Raw genomic sequence first — 21262 nt, 5'->3', positions numbered from 1 at the left:
ATTTGGATATGCGAGCACACAAACATGACTTGTGGCTCAATAAGAAACAAGGGTAGATAGTAAATAGGCGTGGTTAGGTAGGAGAAATAATATAATATTCCACATGAGGTGGATCACCCACTGAATGTGGAGTGTAACAACAAGATCACACCATAAAAGGTGGAAATTCTCCTACACACACTATCCCAATGTGGCACAAACACCCAAGTGTCTCATACCCAAACTACCATTAAATTCATGTACCTAAGTAAACTTAAGTAAGGTGTAATAATATCTAAGATGAATAACTATTTACACCAACCATATCATAGGCAAGGTCTTTGTGGACGATGACGGGAATCTCCTTTGAGAAATATAGCATTAAACATACAAGTAAATTGCCAAACTTTAAAGTTCCCTTCTTATCACCTTTAATCTTATCCAAATTTTCTATCAGTTCATCTTTCAACCACTCACCAAAAATCAATCTGAGCATTGTTCTTTATCATCTCATAAGCACTATGAATGCATAGACTGGAAACAAAATTTAGCCTATTAGTATGAGCAACCTTGTATCCAATTACCATACTTGCATATTTGACATTGTTATCAGTTATATCGCTAACCCTAAGTGATCTTTTATCTGATGTTGCGTCGTTTAAGTTCATAACCTCTTTGTTTGGAATTTTCTTTTTCTTCTTAGGCCTAGTGCTAGTAGAAGGTAAAGCTATAATAGCCTTAATCACTTCCTTAGTGATTTTAAAAATTGAGTCTAGCCATAAAAATTCATCGTGAACTCTGCTAAGACCATAACGGACAATCTCATAAAAAATTTAGGAACGTGAAGGATGTTTACAAACACTAGATCTTCAACAATCTTGTGTTTCGGTTTGAATACATCTTGTTTATCAATGATTCATGAATAATGATGAATAATAAATACCCAACAGGTGCTAAGAGGGGAGGGGTGAATCAATAGAGACAAAAATTTCTCCAGCAACTTAAACTGCAAAGACTGCACTAACTGGTAAACAACATCATCAACCTAAATCAAGACAATACCAATAAAACATAGTAAGACTATAAAAGACATAAACTGATAACACTTAGAACTTCTCAAAACCTAATATCTCATCTCAACTTCACCCATATGCTTAAGCAGGTAATACATCAGAAATACAATGACCATTAGATTAGCATGCTTTATCGCTTAATAGAAAACACTAAATCATCACATGAAAAAGCATCACACATAACACACTGATTTTTCACGTGGAAACCCAACTCGGAAAAACCATGGTGGTGATGAATACCCACAAGTTGTTCTTGAACTCTTCTAAAGTCCACTCTGCTAGGAGCCTAGTCTGGTTAAATACTTTACAATAGATTCTGCTAGGAACCGATCTTGCTAGGGATCACCTGGTTAAGGGATAACTAAATACCCGGTCAAAGGTTAAAACCCTATTAAAGGTTACCTCGCAAGAGGATTTGAAGAGCTCAATGATTTTGAGTAATCCTATTAAAGGATTTACAAAAATCCCGTTAAAGCTACCCGGTAAAGGGATTTTCCAACTGTTGAAATGGTTAGAAGTCAACAGGTAATACACTGATCTGATAACAACACTCAATGCCAAGGCAGATCCACTTCAGTTCCTTTACATCTGCAATCACACCCTACAGATCTCTACTCACTTCTCTAGTCTGGCAATAATCACCTCACATACATTCATTTGCCAACAACTTCAAATGAAAATCATCATCAACCTTATAGACAACAATTAGGTCAGTGGCAAAAACCTAAAACCAAGGGCATCTAGGTTAACAATACAGTCATTCCAATCTTAACCATTTAAACACATTACATAGGGTAAAACTATCTTGAACAAATCTCAAGATGTTCTACATCATCCATTCTTTACTGCTTCTGGAAGCTAATAACCCATCACACGCTCTTCACCGTTTACTAGGACTTTGCACATTCTCGAGGCAGATAGAATCAATCTTCTTATGCAAGATCCTCAAGGAAATTCTTCACGCGCACAAGGTTGACATGGCAACATGATCTAATCTTCATTTCAATGTTGACTCATCACAAGATGTTGTCGGTTGAATCACACAGAATTGGAATGCATCAACCATAAATCTTGAAGCTGAGATTACCAACTGGTAGTCATATTAGGTGAAACCCTGATATAATCTTTGCATATACCATTTCACTTGTTGGTTTACTTACTTCAACATACTAGTTCACACTTCATCATACCGGTTCACTTACTAGTTTACTTACTTCAACATACTAGTTTACACTTGAGTATATTGAAATCAATGACAACATACATTATTATCATGTCATCAAACTCTGCACATATGCCAACAATCACCCCCTTTGGCATTGATGGTAATACACAGATATATCTCTTCATCTTCTTCTATATTATATGTCTTTGATACTACAGATATCTTCTCTGCTTCACATCTTCTCCCCCTTTGACAACAATGCCAGCATGGAGGCACAAGCTTCCATGTTCCACTATGTTGCTCCCCCTAAGGAGTAGCATCCTTTAACACATCAATCCTAAAATTTTTTGACAATGCAATACCTGACTGATGTGGAGCACATACCTTTAGTTCACCTCTTGAAGGGGAAACACCCCTAATTCACCTCTAAAATAGGTAAATGTAGCCTTCGATGGAGGCTTGGTGAATATATCTGCTAACTGCTCCTTACTGGAAACATGTTCCAATACAACCTCTTTGTTCTAAAATTTCTCCCTCAAGAAATGATACTTGAGCTCGAAGTGCTTGGTTCTAGCATGCAATAATTGATTCTTGGATATATTAATTGCACTTGTGTTATCATAAAATATACTCACTGGTTCAGATACAGGGATTTTGAAACCACTTAATTCATGCTTCATCCAACTTGTCTAAATACAATTCATAAATGATCCTACATATTCTGCTTCTATTGTGGACTGAGAGATACAACTCTACTTCTTGCTCATCCATGAGACTAGTCTATCACTGAGGAAGAGTGCACCACCAGTTGTGCTTTTTTGGTCATCCACATTACTAGCCCAATCAACATCGGTAAATACTTTGAGATTGAAATCATTATTGTATGGATACAAAAAACCATAATCTATAGTTCCCTTCAGATATCTAAGAATCCGCTTGACTACTACCAAGTGGGATTCTCTTGGACTTTTCTGAATATGTGCAGGAATGCCCACTGCATGTGCAATGTCCACTCTATTGTGTACTACATAGTGCAACTTACCAATCATTGACTAGTATTCCTTCTCATTCACCAATGTTGAATCATCTTCTTTTGACAATTTACAACTGGTCATCATCAGTGTACAAACTAGTTTGATATCTTCCATGCCAAAGGTTTTCAACACCTCTTTGACATACTTGAATTGAGTGATAAAGATACCATCTTTCATTTGTTGAATTTGTAGTCCAATGAAGAACTTAATCTCACCGATTGGTGACATCTCGAATTCCTTCTTCATTTCATCTACAAACACATGGCTTTATGTAGCCTACACACCATACCACTATTTTCTCATAGGGAAAACCCATCTGGTTGCTCTATATACACTTCCTCTTCAAGTATTCCATTCAGGAATGCAGATTTTACATCCATCTAATACAATTTGAATCCCTTGAAGGTTGCATATGCAAGTAGCATTTTAACTCCTTCCAATCTAGCTACTGGAGCGAAGGTTTCTCCATAGTCTTCTCCTTCTTCTTGAGCATATGCCTTACATACCAATCTTTCTTTGTTTCTTGCCACTGTGCCATCTTCATTTAGCTTGTTTCTATAAACCCATTTGGTGCCAATAACATTTTTATGCTCAGGTCTGTGTACCAAATCCCATGTACCATTCTCTTCTATCTGGTCAAGTTCTTCTTCCATAGCCTTGATCCAGTCTTCATCTTTATGTGTCTCTTTAAATGTTTTGGGCTCAAATTCAGAAATCATGTAGGAATTCTCTCTAACTTTTCTTCTTGTAAGTATTCTCATTCCTATTTCTTTTCCTCTTCATCCTCATCTTCATCTACATATACCACAACATTGACTAGTGTAGGAGCATTGTTACTTGTACTTGGTTGTTTTGGAACTGGTTCCCAGAAGGTTACACCCGGTTCATCTACAACTCACTCGTTGTTGGTTTCCTTAGGTTTCTCAGAGGTTTCATCAACTCAAACATTGATACTTTCAACAATTTTCTGAGTCCTATTGTTAAAACACTTGAGAGCTTTGCTCTTGGTGGAATACCCTAGGAATATTCGCTCATCACATTTTGCATCAAACTTGCTCTAGTGTTCACTTCTCTTGATATAACACTTGCTACCAAATACTCTAAAGTAGCTTACTACTGGAGTCTTACCAATCCAATACTCATAAGGAGTTTTATCCTTACCTTTCTTGATGAGTACCAAGTTCATAGTGTAGACTGCAATGCTCACCACTTCTCTCCAAAAAGTGTGAGCAACCTTCCGTTGAATCAACATCGTTCTGGCTGGTTCAACTACAGTCCGATTGTTCCTTTCTGCTAGGCCATTCTACTATAGAGTTTAGGGGCAGATAGTTTCCTCTTGATGTCATTCTCTTCATAGTACTTATTGAATTCACCATAAGTGAACTCACCTCCTTGGTCGGTTCTAAGGAATTTGATCCTCTTACCGCTTTCCTTTTGAACTAGTGCTCTGAAGGATTTAAACTTTCCAAAAGCTTCAAACTTGCCTTTCAAGAATGCAACCCACATCATTCTTGAGCAATCATTAGTGAGAATAATAAAGTACCTATCTCTCTAAACACTCCTAGTTTTCATAGGACCAGACAAATCAGTATGCGCAAGATCAAGTAAATTATATGTTGTGAAAGATTTACCTTTGAAGGTTGAGGAAGACATTTTCCCTAGTTGACATTTTCTGCACAAAGGATTCTCCGGTTTGTTCAACACAGGCAATCCTCTAACTACCTTGATCTTACTAGCCTTCACAATATTATCAAAATTTACATGGTAGAGTTTTCTATGCCATATGAAACTGTCATCAAACTTAGCCATTAAACATTCACTGATATTTGTATTTAACTGAAATAAGTTACCTTTGGTTTGCATACCGGTGGCCATCAGTTCACCACTCTTTTATTTTATTTTGCACACTCTACCTTTGAATTCCAGAGTGAGTCCTTTATCATTTAGCTGAGCAACACTCAAAAGGTTATGTTTGAGACCTTCTACCCAATACACATTATCAGTACTGCTTTTTTCCATTTAGAGAGATGGACCATTTGCCTTTTACCATACATGGTGCATCATTACCAAATCAGACTACACCTCCATCGTACTCTTCCAGTGATAGAAAATTTTTCCAGTCACCAGTCATGTGGTGAGAACATACACTATCAATAATCCACTCATTAGAACTATCAAAGCAGGAGACAAGAGCCTTCTTGTCTGACACATCTTCCTTAACAGCTACAAACACTATGTCTTCACTTTCTTCATCTTCTGATCCATCATCAATGACACCTTCATCGACTGCAACAAAACTGTTTCTCCTATTTCCTTCTTTGAACTTTTTAAACTTCTCCGGTTTGTCCTTATTATCAATATTAGGATAGTTGACAACAATGTGTCCTATCCTATTGCAAGAAAAATATTTCAAAGGGAGATTACCTCTGTATTTTCCAGTTCCCTTAGGAAGTCTCTTGGCAACAAGAGCTTCAGGATCTCCTCATCATCCATATATCTTCTTTGTCTAGGTTCATAGCTGGTACCAACTTCTTATCCCTTTCTAGATGGTGCAACAGATGCTCTTAAGGTTGATTCAGTCTTCTGAACACTACCATCATAACTATTTAGCTCATATGTGGTCAACTTATCGATGATGGAGTTTAGGGATACCTTTGTCTTGTCAGTAGATCTCAACTCCTGAATGGATGCAACCCTTATTGCATAGATCAATAACAAAGATCTCAAAACTTTGCTAACAATGGTGGGATCATCCATTGTACCTCCTGCACTCTTGATGTCTCCAACAATAGTTTCAACTCTTATCCCATATTGTTGAATGGTCTCTCCTTCAACCATCCACATGTCTTCAAATTTTCCTCTAAGGCTTTCTTCCTTAGCTTTCTTCACATGCTCATCACCTCCATAGATAGTCTCCAGAGTATCCCATACATCTTTGGGATTATCTTTATCCTGAACATCTATAAACTCAATATCAGATAACTGCTGATAAGAGCTTCCATGACTTGCCCATTCTCCTGAATTTCTCTTCTTTGATCATTGGTGAGAGTACTAGTAGGGACAACATAATTATTCTCAACATAGTTCCAGTGTTGAGAACCCATGCTTTTAATGTAGATCTTCATTCTATCCTTACATATCTTAAAGTTGTCTATGTTGAACTTAGGACCTTCCCTCTTCATCATTAGAATATGATATTTTCCTTAAGCTGTTAAGCTTATAGCACCGAGGACCTAGAGGATGCTCTGATACCAATTGATGAATAATGATGATTATTAAATACCCAAAAGGTACTAAGAGGGGGGGGTGAATCAGTATAGACAAAAAATTCTCCAACAACTTAAACTGCAAAGACTACACTAACTGGAAAACAACATAATAAACCTAAATACATACAATACCAGTAAAGCATAGTAAGATTGTAAAAGACATAAACCAGTAACACTTAGAACTTCTCAAAACCTAATATCTCATCTCAACTTCACCCATATGCTTAAGTAGGTAATACATCAGAAATACAATGACCATTAGATCATCATGCTTTACCGCTTAACAAAATACAATAAATCATCACATGAAAAAGCATCACACATAACATACTTATTTTTCATGTGGAAACCTAACTAGGAAAAACCATGGTGGGGATGAATACCCACAAGTTGTTCTTGAACTCTTCTGAAGTCCGCTCTATTAGGAGCCTAGTCCAGTTAAAGACTTTACAACAGGTTCTGCTAGGAACCGATCCTGCTAGGGATCACCCAATTAAGGGATGACTAAATACCCGGTTAGAGGTTAAAACCCTATTAAAGGTTACCTCGCAAGAGGATTTGAAGAGCTCAATGATTTTGAGTCACCCTATTAAAGGATTTACAAAAAGCCTATTAAAGCTACCCGATAAATAGATTTTCCAACTACTGAAATGGTTATAAGTCAATAGGTAATACACTGATCTGATAACAACACTCAATGGCAAGGGAGATCCACTTCAGTTACTTTACATCTGCAATCACACTCTACAAAACTCTACTTACTTCTCTGGTCTAGCAAGAATCACCTCACATACATTCATTTGCCAACAACTTCAAATGAAAATCATCATCGGCCTTATAGACAACAATTAGGTCGGTGGCAAAAACCTAAAACCCTAAGCATCTAGGTTAACAATACAGTCGTTCCAATCTTGACCATTTAAACACATTACATAGGCTAAAACAATCTTGAACAAATCTCAAGATGTTATGCATCATCCATTCTTCACTGCTTCTAGAAGCTGATAACCCATCATGTACTCTCCACCATTTACTAAGACTTTGCACATTCCTGAGGTAGATAGAATCAATCTTCTTATGCAAGATCCTCAAGGAAATTCTTCACGCGCACAGGGCTGACATGGCAACACGGTCTAATCTTAATTTCAATGCTGACTCATCATAGGATATCATCAGTCAAATCGCACAGACTTGGAATGCATTAGTCAGAAACCTTGAAGCTGAGATTACCAACCGGTAGTCATATCAAGTGAAACCCTGATACAAACTTTGCATATACCAATTCACTTTCTGATTTAATTACTTCAACATATTGGTTCACACTTCATCATACCGGTTCACTTGCTAGTTTACTTACTTCAACATACCGGTTCACACTTCAATATATTGACATCAATGACAACATACATTATTATCATGTCATCAAACTCTGCACATATGCAAACAATGATAACATTCATGAACATGTTCTTTAAATCCTTAGACCCTAAATCTTCAATGTTATACTGAATGTATGCTCTAGGATCTTCAGGAAATGCAACTCCCTTAGAGATTTTTGAAAATGCACCAATGGAGTCATCCAACTTAGCTATCTTAGGGGTTATCTGAAAGACTGGTCTAGGATGCTTGATATTTTCCACAATAGTATGGTTTGAAAAATTAAATTGGGAACAAAAGATGAAGAAGCCATGTCATAAAATAAATACCTTTTATTGTTGAATGTAAGTGAAAACCTTGGATGCCCTGAAAAATCTTTGTTGCTCCACTTCTTGAATGTCGGTGCTCAACTTCTTTGCTCTTTGAATACTTGAATGCTTGGTAAGTTGAAATGAGAAATTACAGTGCTTTATAACCAAAAAGTTAATTTACAACTGCAATAAATGCTTTGTCGATTAAGTGAATACTCAACATATGTGTCGGTAAAGAAGAATTGTGACTTCTTACCACCATCTGGGTGTAAAATGCATGATCTTCAGTTAGTTTCCTTACCCCTAAGGATTATTCCTTAGTTAGATGAAGAATCTCTTGCCGATGTAGGATTTCTCTGTTCTACTGGTGTAGAGATAGATTCATCATTTATCTGATCTCTCTTCTTGACCCATTGTTTAGTGAATTATTGCTTGATTTCATTTACCTTTTCCTTGCCTTTTTCATTAGATCCTTTGTTATTTGCTGATACATTCTTGCTTCTGCAAAATCTTGGAATATGCCCAATCTTGTTACATGCATAACAAGTTACATTGTTTCTTTGAATAGCTTTTCCATAACCTTGCCCGGTTTGAGTTCTGCATCAATTAGATAGATGTCCAAATCTACCACAAGCATAGAATTTTATATTCATTCTGCAGTTGTCTGAGTTATGACCATATTTATTGCATTTGGAACATTGAATGGTGGATGAGTTTATATTCTAATTATTCAAAAATCTACACTGATTTCCTTTATGACAAAATTTGTTGCAATTAAAACATTTGCCATTGAATTTATAAGAATTAGGTTGCCTTACAAGTTTGTTGTGATCATGATTGTTTGCAGTTCCATAACTTTCTCCATGTTCAAATCCAAGTCCAACTATTTCTCCATCAGGTTTTCAAGTTTTTAGTATATCATCAAGCTTGTCTGAACTCTTTTTGAATTTGTCCTTGTATTCATTTGCAGCAACCAACTCACTTCCCAAGCTGCCAACTTGTCTCATAAGTTCCTCTTTGTCATGTTGCATGTGAGTCAACTCTATTTTAAGCATATCATTATCATAACTAAGCCTTAGAGATTCAGCTAATCTTTCATTAAGTCTTCTGACCAAATCTTCCTCAATCTTCTTTCTATCTTCAATATCGTTACATAGTCTCATGGTTAAATCTTGCATCTCATTCTTCATGTTACTGTTCTCTTGTCTTAGTTTCTCTGCAATATCTCTGAGAGTTTCTTTTTCTTCATCATCTTGTTCTTACAATTGCACATGTAATTCTTTTCTCTTATTCTTTGCTATGACCAAGTTTTCTTGAAGTGCTTTGATGAATTCCTGAGCAGATCTGAGTTCTTCTTCCAATATGATATTCTTCAATTTTTCTGCATCAAAATCTTCAAGAGCCATTTCCAATTGTTGTCTCAAACTTTCCATTGGTACTGGTTTCAGAATCTTCCTCAATTTGTTAGGCTTCTACAAATAGAGGACCAAGCTTTCATACCACTTGTAAGATATTTGGTTAATCCCAAAGACACTGAGAGGGGAGGGGTGAATTAGTGTCAAACCCGTAGATGAAAGATTTAAACCTATTTACAACTTTATACCTGAAATTAATATATTGGTAAGAAAATAATAATGTATTAAAGAGAAACAAAAGAATCAACATCAATGCACACCATAACACAAATAGTTTTGGTGAGGAAACCCGGTAGGGGAAAAACCTCGGTGGGATTTGTGATCCACAATATTTACTCACTGGCCAATATGAATAAATATTACTTATTACAAAAGGGGCTTGCACATGCAGGAAGGCCAACTGCCTAGAGTTCACTGCTCAACAACAAAAATGGAGTCCCATTGACTACACAATTGGATGGTTAAATCCAATAACAATGCTGGATCCAGTACCAATTTAAGCTCTGTCTAACACCTCTGCCAGAAACCTTGTCAGTAAGTGATTCTGCTTTCACAGAATAGTCTTTGCTCTGCTCTACTTCTTATTTTCTCTTGAAATAAATACATCAAAATACATAAACAATTATCCGGTATCATATCCCTATCTTATCACATATACTACTTACATACACACATACCTACATACATTATTTACATTACTTACATTTCAAATGACCTACAAGATCTCATACATATATGAGTCTTTACATTACATCATGTCATCCATACAAATATAATTTACATTACAAACAATATTATTGCCAAGTCGGCTTAGACTGCAGGTATAATATTTTGCCAGTGTAAACTACAGCTGGTGTAAACTAGATGCCAGTGCTGGTAGGTGAAGTTTGTTGCTGGTATAACCTATGAACCATGGTGAACCTTGTTGGCACTTTGTTGCCATTAATGACAACATCTACCATTCTCATCTGAGTGTATAATGCCAACACTAATCTCTGGTGCCACAACCAGCTTTCATCAACCTATCCCATCATGTATTGGGACTCATAGCATTCCTTTAGATTGTAGACATTAGCATCTGTCCTCTTTCCTCTGCTACAACCTTACCAATACTCTACTTTCTTATCTGAAAATTGGTAGAGTCAAATGTAAACTTGTATCCTTTGTCACATATCTTACTTACACGCAGCAGGTTATGCTTTAGTTCTTCCACATAGTACACATCATGAGCCTTGAGCTTGCCATCAATATTTAGTGTATGCCAACCTTTGATCTTGATGGAGAAGTTATCACCAACCTGAACTGAACCACCATTCCAATCATCAAGCTTGATGATCTTTTTCTTGTCTCTGGTCATTTGATTTGAGAAACCATTATCAACTACCCATAGATTTCTCCGTTCAGCATGTAGAGAAGTTTGCATAATCAGACTGTAGCATCACCTTCAAATATTATCTATGACTTATCCCAAGTTTCTTTGGCAGAGGACCGATGCATCACTTTAACAAACTCATTATCAGATAACCCACTAAGAATGACATTTTTATCTTTAGCATTCTTCTTCTTCTTCTTCTTCTTCTTCTTCTTCTTGATCATCTGCACCATAAGGACATTTGGTAGAAAAATGTCCAATCTTTCCACAATTGAAGCATTTCAAAGGTAGTTTCCCTTATTACTTCCCAGAACCTCTTTTCAGTCTTTTCACAAAGTTAGTCATAATTTCATTAGAGTCTTCACCGGTTGCATCATGAGTAGACTCTTCTTTTCCTTTTCTTGATGTTTTGAATGCAACTTCTTTCTTTAGAGCCTCATTACTGGTAGTCCTAATCTCATAAGCAGTTAGGGAACCATACAATTCATCCATTGTAAAGACTTTCATATCTTTTTCTTCTTCTATTGCTAATAACTTTGTATCATACTTAAATGTAAGAATCTAAGTACTTTCTTCACTACCACCTCATCTTTTATTTCTTCTCCAAGCCCTCTAATGGTGTTTGTTGTTTCATCAATCCTTAGGAGATAGTCATCAATCTTCTCTTCATCTCTCATCTTCAAACCCTCAAGTTGTGCTCTCAATGTTTGTAACTTGGCTTCCTTGACTTTAGCATCACCTTCAAATATTATCTGCAACTTATCCCAAGTTTCTTTGGCAGAGGACTGATGCATGACTTTAACAAACTCATTATCAGATAACCCACTAAGAATGACATTTTTATCTTTAGCATTGTTCTCATATTCCTTCTTAGCATTTGGATCAGTAGGGGGATTATTAGGGACTGTATACCCATTCACAACCGACATCCATACATCACAACCTAGAGAGGACAAATAGGTTTCCATTCCGCTACTCCAAAATGCATAGTTGACACCATCAAACATAAGGGCTTTTGAGGAGGAGGATTCATTTCTTGCCATTGTGAGCACTTGATAGGATCAACCCAAGCTAGATAATGTTTTGACAAAATAGGGTACCTATGCTCAGATACCAATTGTTTGACACAATGGATCACTGAGAGGGGGGTGAATCAGTGATTTAAACACTTTATCTTCAATAGGGATATACCAGTAATATATAAAACAAACTTAGTGCTAACCGGTAGCTCAAACAGTACTAACTAAGTGTGTGAAAGGATTTTCTATAACATCTGTAGTCACACAAATCTGTCCAGCTTAATTAAATAAATAAACGCTATTTATTTGATTAAAAATGCACTAGCCATCAGTTAATTAAATTAATATTTAATTAATTCATCTTCAAACGTTCTTCTATTAATTAAATAAATTATTCAATTTATTTTAATTAATTCATTAAATCAAATTCAAATCAATTAAATAAATAAAATCTATTTATTTAATTAAATCCCCCTATTCCTCTTTTAAATAAATTAAATTAAACATTTATTTAAATCATTATCCCCCCCCCACTTGCATTTTCCTACAAATGCAACTTGCACACATTTATTGAAATAAATGAATTTTTATTTCTAATAAAATCCTATTTTCCCTCACCCACCAAATCCACTTGCAAAATCTAATCCTCTTCTAGATTCTTCTAGCCCCTTCCTAATTAGCCTAATCCATCCCCTAATTATTGTCACATTTGTAAGCAAAATGAAGTCACTTCTCAAAGACTCCAAAGTCTTTGAAAAGCATTTAATGCTTTGTGTGTTCAACAAATTAACCCCCAAAGTCTTCCAAGACCACTAATGGCTCTTACATGACCATTTATGGCTCTTACATAACTTTATGGTTATTTCAAACTTGTCTCCCCAAACATTTATTGTTTTGACCATATTCATCCATTTCACATTTGCACAAGAGTTTATCCATTGGATAAAAGTTTTATTCTTTGAATAAAGAGTTTATTCATTCAACCAACCTTGACTTTAACTTCCAAAGTCATATCAAGCATTTAATGCTTATTCCCTCCCCTCTCAACCTATCTCACATTGACACTTGTCATCCTGGGATTGGGTTGAAAGCCCTCACATGGATTTGAAATCATTCAATCTTGACCCTTGTTGAGATTGCTCAATCTCAACCATCCATTGCTCCATTTTTCCTATAAATAGAGCCCATTTCTTCATAATCCAGATCCTAAAAACTTGTATGCATTTAACCTATAGGCATTTTCAGAGATCATTTAGCATAATTAACTCATATATTGTCATTTTGGATAAAATCAATCATTTTAGTATCAATAGCTTAATATTTGCTTCTTTATTTACATTTAGAGCAACATTTCAATCTCAATCCTCTATAAACATCCATAGTGCAAAAAGCTGCTGAGAGCTACACTATTTTGGAACTTGGAGAGGAGAGGAACAAGGGAGAAGGAGCTAAGAGCATGCTAAGAGGCATTTGGAGATGCCTCATTATATTTGTTTCATTAGTTAGATATATTAGCATGATTTTAGTGTCTTTATTGATATGCCTATTTAGATTAGTTTTTTATTGACTAACACTAATGATTTTCTTGTGTGTCTTGTGTTGTTTCTCTTAAACTAACCTTGTCCACTTTGCAGAGCATCAACATCAACATAACTCATATACAAGAATGCATCACACAACACCAGATATACGAGGAAAACCCAATATGGGAAAAACCTCGAAGAGAATAGTTGTTGGAGATCTTCTGCTCAAATCCAGCCTCACAATGTAAGATATATGATTACAATTTTAGGGTACCAAACCAAGGAACACCAGCCCCCAATTTATGAGAAACAACTCAAAGGAGCACCAACCCTTGCACAATTTACAAGATACAACCTTTGCACTAAGCATCAATTCACTGAATGCAATATGAAGATTTTAAATACAAAATGAGATCTTTGTTGCAAAAGTAGTTTTGCAACCTTACAATATTCTTCTCTACCGGTTTCAACCTTACCAGTCTATGTTTTCTCCACACACTCTGCAACTTTTCTTTGCTACTTATTATAACTTTGCTAAGTCCCCTCTCACAATGTCTATTCAATTAAACTCACGCTTGATCACTCTTTATCAGGTACAAATTTTGTCGGTTTGTCACCTCTGTGTTTTATGCTCACTCCACTGATTTGTTCCTTGCACCAGTTTACCATGCTTCTCCTTACCAGTACAGTCTTTACTCGTAAACACTTCGAGTGTTTATCTTCTTTGGCTCTCAAACAACAATTTCACTCTTCAGCAGCACAGATCATAGTCTCAAGTCAACATATTTAATCTTTAGTTTTCCCACCAAAAATCAATTCAAACTAAGGGTGGTTAGGGTTTCCTTCTTTTGACCAAATCTACATCTAATATGATCTAATCCATCTTGGATCGATTACTTGCATTGGAGGAATGAATCTATATGTGTTTTGATCATACCAATGCATGTTTGCTAAAAATAGCAAACCTATCCCAATTCTTCAGCCTCAAAATCAGTCGACATATTTATGGTCTAGCTGTTTCCTTCTTGAGGTCCTCTTGCAATCCGATTTCCTTTCTTTGATCCAAGTGCAAAAACTTTTTGCCCTTCCTCTATCGTTCCTTCTTCCTCAAGCCGCATCAATCTATTATCATCCCATGATTTGTGGTTGTTTCATTAATGTCAACTAACTGCTCTAACAACCATGACGATGGAAACTTCACTAACCTCTTCCATATTGCCACTTGTCACTTGTGCTTTGCACATGTCAACATCTAACTCAACATTCAACTTACTAACTTGGGCCGGTTCATACTTGATCAACCAACAAATCCTCTTACCAGTACAAACCTTTACTGGTATGATCGATACACTGTGTAACTTTACTCATACCCACTTTGCAACACACTAGCAACTCACCTTATCCCTAGGTATTCTGCTCCAATATTGACCTTCATTATATGTAATCATTTCAACATTCTGCCTCTTCATCATAAACAAGCAGCCAACCTTCATACTGGTTTATGCTCTACTTGTTATCACTCAACATTCTAACAACCACATGCATCTTACATCATACTGGTGAAGTCACTAATAGACCCAATCCATACATGTCATCCACCTACTAGTTGATCCTTCTTCATACTGGTAGATATTAAGTTGACATCAAATTGACCATACCAACAATATCCTCCTCACCAGTAGCCTGGAATACTAGTTGACAATAATGACAACTCAATTCCAACAAGATGAAATTTTTCTTAGGTTTATAGATTGCACAGATAGGAAAAGGTATCTATATATCTCAAACTACGTATGTGAAGGAATTGCTGAAGAAGTTTAGATTAGATTATTCCAAACCTATTGGAACTCCTATGGTGACTGGTTGTAAATTGTCTAAAAATGATGAATCACTGAAAACTAATCAAAGTTTGTACAAATCTATGGTTGGTGGACTGCTTTATCTTACTTAGACTAGGCCTGACATAATTCATGTTGTGTGTATGGCTACTAGATATCAAGCTGATCTGAAGGAGAGCCATGTCATTGTTGTTAAAAGAATATTTAGATATCTAAAGGGAACTGAGGATTATAGTTTATGGTATCCAAAGAATGATGATTTCATGTTGTGTGCTTACCCTAATGTAGATTGGGCTGGTGATGTTGATGATTGAAAGAGTACTACTGGTGGAGCATTATTTTTAGGTAATAAGTTGGTTTCATGGGCTAGCAAGAAACAAGACTTAGTATCTTTATCTACTGCTAAAGCTGAGTACATTGTTGCTGCTAGTAATTGCACTCAGATAGTTTGGATGAAGCAAATGTTGAAAGATATCTGAGTTATTTATGATGAGCCTACTGTTATATACTATATTAATTCTAGTGCTATAAACATGTCTAAGAATCTGGTGCAACATTCAAAGACTAAGAATATATCAATCAAATGTAATTACTTGAGAGAGAAAGTCAGTGTACAGAAGGTGAAGCTGGAACATGTGTCTAAAAATGAACAAATTACCGATATTTTCACTAAGCCTTTGCCTATAGATACATTTGTCTATTTGAGAGACAAGTTAGGGGTATCCACCTCTTTTGATGAGAATTAGATGCATTGAGTTGCATCGATCTGGTGGAATTCAAAGCCTTATTCATTTATTTGGATTGATGAGTTGATGTTGCTCCTCTGCTGGAGTAGTCTATTGATTTGGTTGTGTGTCCCAAGGGGAGAGAGATTCATGATTCTATTTTAGGAGAGTTTGATTTTCTATTTTGGTGATTTTTGGCATTGCTATGAAAGGGGGAGAGAGATCATGTGAAAAATTGTTTTCTCTATCTTCATCTTAGGGGGAGTTTTGTTGGTGTTATTTTCTTTCTTTGCATTGATTATTTTTCACATTCATATGTTTCCATCAATGCCAAAGGGGGAGATTGTTGGATTTGGTTGTTTATTATTGATTCTAGGATATGTTGTTGTCATTGATGTCAACATATTCCTATGAGTTATTCCAGTGAGTTTGGGAAGAGTTTTTGATCTGGTTTTGAAGTTTGGTTTTGCTGATCACTATTTTGCAAAATCCGGTATTCCCTCCAGTATATTTTGGTGTGATCAGATCTTGTGCTGAGACTTTGGATTATTATTTGAGATGATCTTGTGTATCTTCATTTTAGATGGTTCATGATTTGGTGCTCTATAAGTTATCTTTCCTCGTGACAGTTGTTGTTTGGTTGTGTTCTTGAGCTTTGAGACATTGACTGATGAAGATTTGAAAAGAGGTGTTGGTGCAACTGTTCTGGATGATTATAATGTTCTTTTTGTTGTTTCCTAGTTGTGTCTTATTTGTTTTGGCGATCCACATTGATCATTGTGTGATTTTTTGGTTATTTCTATGAACTAGTGATGATTTTCATGTTATGTAGTATTTTTGGTGGTGTAACATGTTGTGGTTGATCTTGGTGAGATTTTTGGTGGGTGTAATTGTTTGGGAATTTGATTTAGGTCCATGCTATGGAATATAAATCATATTATTGGTCCAGTGGTCAATCTTTGTATTGTGCAATGTAATTTTGTGATTGTGAGTTGAAGGTTTAGCCAACCTTGTTATCAAGGTTGATGATTTGTATATATAAGTAAGATGCTTATGTAATTTAGCCATCAATCTTGTGTCATCATTATTAGAGAGAGGTTAATGCGAGAATAGGATACAATATTCAGTAAAGTTATGAGGTGTGTTTGGTGTTGCAAAGAAGACAACTATGCTTAACCAGAATTGTCATCAGTGATTTGTAGATGCTATCATTCCAGTTCATTCCATTCGGATTGTAGATTGAATCATATTATAAGTCAGCGAGACTTCCCTAAGGGTTGTAGCCTTCTAGGAAAATATATTTTGAGCAGTGAACTCTAGGCAGTGTGCCTGAATGCATGTGCATTCCCCATTATAATATTTTCACATACTATTGTAGAGTATCATCTTACTATGGATTAGTTCCCGCCATCATTTTTCCCTTAGCTGGGTTTTCCATGTCAAAATCTTGGTGTTGTGTGTTGTTCTGTTGATTTTCTTATATGTTATTGTTGCAGTCTTTCGGTTTATGTTTTGGATTTTAATTTTTAATGATCCGGTGAAGATTGATTCACCCCCCGCCCTCTGAGTCTTCCTTCTTGATTGCTGCCAACACTCAATCCCACCAAGGTTTTTCCCTTTCTAGGTTTCCATGTAAAAAATTTTGTGGTATGGTTTTATGGTTGGTTACTTTATGTTTCTACACTTTGATTACTTTCTCATGTATCCAATGGTTTAAGAATCAGATTAGCAAGTTTAAAAATTCTAAAACAATGATTCACCCCCCCTCTCAATGTTCATTGATTCCAACAACTCATGTGTTGGATAATAGCTTCCTTCATTTCACAATGCTTCTTTTCATTCATGGTGCTTTGACATATTGTATTTTTAGAATTCCAAAATTCCTTCCTTTCAATCAATTTTATCTCAAAGCTTTCAGATATAGTACATGTTGTTTTATGGTGATGTTTTTAGGAAAGTGTAGTTCATATATAGATCACCTCAAAGCTTTTGTAAATCCCAATCCTAGAGATGTTAATGAAAAAACTATTATTTGTACCTCTCCTAGCGTATCTAATAAGAATGAAGAAAGAGATAATACTCCTATCAATGATCTCTTTAGCAATATGGCCCCATCTTCTTCTCATACACATACCCTTGGACAAGGGTGCAAAATCAAAATATTGATGTCTCCATCTCTTTAGATCCTCCTTACTCTCCTAAAGCCTATCTTAAACATCAAAAAATTTGTGGAGAAGATGATGTTATGTATTTCATTAATGATCTCTCTCCCCACATAATATTAAGCAAAGATGAGGCCTTAGATGATAAAGGTCTTCCTTCCCAATCTAACCAAGAGGATATGAATGATGAAAGAAAGGAAAATATTCCTACACAAAATATTCCTTCTTCATCTACTAATTCTTTGATTCCTTTTAAACATCCTTACATTAAAAACTTTAAAGAAATTTATTACAATGATCCTCCAACTTATGAGTTAAAAGATTCTCATAGGAGTGGTTTTAACATAATATAAAAATAAGGTTTTAGAGGATGAGGACTTGGAAAATTTGAAGAAGGAATTCAAGTCCCTATAAACAGTCCTACAAAAATTACCATAGAAGGCTTAGGAACAATTGGAATCAATGAACACTGGGAGAGGGGGTTAATCAATGTTCTATAATTTTCAAACTTGCTAATCTAATTCTTAAACCACCAGATGCATAAGAAAGAAAGCAATGTACTAAAACATAAAGCAATTAACCACACAACCATAACACCAAGATTTTTACATGGAAAACTAGAAAGGGAAAAACCATGGAGGGATTTGAACCCACAATATTATTTCACTATAGCCAGAAGTATGATAATATTACATAAGGAGAATGCACTTGCATTTAGGCACACTACCTAGAGCTCACTGCTCAATTACAAAAAGGGCTACAACCTAAAGGAAGGCTCACTGCCTTGTAGGATATTGCAAAATTATTTCAATGATGAATGAAATAAAGTATAGCATCTAACTATTCCAAAAAGAAGTTCTAGTTAGGACCAAATCAACTCGTGCAACTGTTCTATCTCTTTGCTCTATCTTCTTGCTCTGACAAATACCAGAGCACCAAAACCTTCAATCACATTCACAAAAATTGCAAATTCTCTCTTATAGACCTCCCACACTCATCACACCCCTCAAAATACTCAACCAATTTGATCTTATGTATCCACAACAACAAAAGGAATCATTATCCATGTCGGCTTCCAAAAACCACATAATAGGCAACATGAAACATGTATCTCCAAGTCAATTCAATCTACCCACAAATCTAAATGCAAAACAAAGCAAGATGATAATAAGATTCCCATAAGTCGGCCCAAACACATCAAACATGAAACTGATCACCGAAATCAACCCAATAAATCCACAACACACATTACACTAAAATAACTTTATTTTAACTGAATTACGAGATACCAAACCTCTAAACTTGCACACAATTCAACATTGGATACTGGGATCATGAAATAAGTTGCCTCGAACCTTAAATAGTCTTCCTTAATCACCTCAACCAAATTTAAAACACCAAGGATAATATATTGTTAGAATAACTGGTGGACAACTGAGAGGGGGGGGGTGAATCAGTTGTCAACATTTTATATTAATCAAACCACTTTATAACCTTTAATCAAAGCACATAAACACTAAATACTGGAATAGCAGAAACAGATACAGGTAAGCAATAAAACTTTAGAATGAAATAGAGAATTAACACAATGCAACCATACCACACAACACCATGATTTATATGTGGAAAACCTAGTAAAGGGAAAAACCACGGTGGGAAGCCTACCCACAATTAGATGATACTTCTACAGAAAGTATGTGATACGATAAGGGGCCTACACATGCAGGAAGGCACATTGCCTAGAGTGTACTTCTCATTACAAAGGAATCTCACTGACTACAAAGAGGTTATGACTACCTTAATATAATTGGACAACAATCCGTAAGAATGAACAACCAATGATAGCATCTACCATGCCTGATTAGAGTCTCAGTTAAGCTTAATACTGAAGGCCTTTGACCTCTTACATAAACCCAATTTGATCACCTATGATCAACCAATTCTCCTTCACATATGATATTTCATTACATGACCATGACCATGATCTACAATGAGATCTTATATCAATTTATACAAACCCTAAGGCCTAAACCAATTAGGTTGGACACCTAAAAGATATTACAATAAGATCATTACATACATCCATATTACAATGATATGCCATGTCATCTTTAGACTAAAACAACATTAACTAATCCATAAATTATCCCGGTAACGTGTAGAGAACATGTAACATGATACCGGTCCATAACCTGGACCCAAATATATTCACCACGCCAAAGAGATGTCTCCAATCAGTCGAGGCACAAACAAAGATCACATTCTGCATCCTGAATTTCATCTAGAAGCCGCACCAACACTACTTATGCATCCTGTCAAATATTCTCAATAAAATCTTTGTTAGTAAAACCTTAAACCCTTACCAATATAGGCTAACTAGAGTGTATGATAGCATTCCATCATCAAGTCAAAACCAACTGACCAAAACATACTCCATAAACATCAAACCAAACATATTCCATTGATCCAAACATGTTGATAGTATCCAACTAATAGTCCCTTCTACTGCTAACACTACCTTTTCTACCGGTAACCAAAATCTGTCTGTCCGTAACCAATCATAACAACTAGTGTTGACATCAATAACAAAACATCAATGCAACACATAATCAATTCCTTCATATTTCCAACAATGTGCACCAAAATCTCATCCTCTACTAGTTAATGAGTTCCACCTTATATAATTATGCCTTCTGAACAAAATGACTTTTGGTAAACCAATTCTATGTACACTAGATGTGATCTACAAACTGAGTTGCCATCAATGACAACCCCTATGCATCTTCCATGCAACAATCTTCCCAGAACAATGTCTCTTTCCAACAAGGAAATGATAATATATCTCCTATGGATGACCTCCTTAGTATTGAATATTTTGAAGACCATCTTGCAAGACAACAAGCCATTTGTTCCTGTAAAAGTAATTCTTCTTCAAAATCTCCTTTTTGCTAATGATTGTTCTAATTTTAAAAATGCAATGAAAGAACTTATTGATAGTGG

The sequence above is a fragment of the Cryptomeria japonica genome, chromosome 9, assembly GCF_030272615.1.
Source record: "Cryptomeria japonica chromosome 9, Sugi_1.0, whole genome shotgun sequence".
NCBI classification, from domain to species: Eukaryota; Viridiplantae; Streptophyta; class Pinopsida; order Cupressales; family Cupressaceae; genus Cryptomeria; species Cryptomeria japonica.
The sequence above is the reverse complement of the archived record's forward strand: the minus strand, read 5'-3'. Positions refer to the sequence as shown.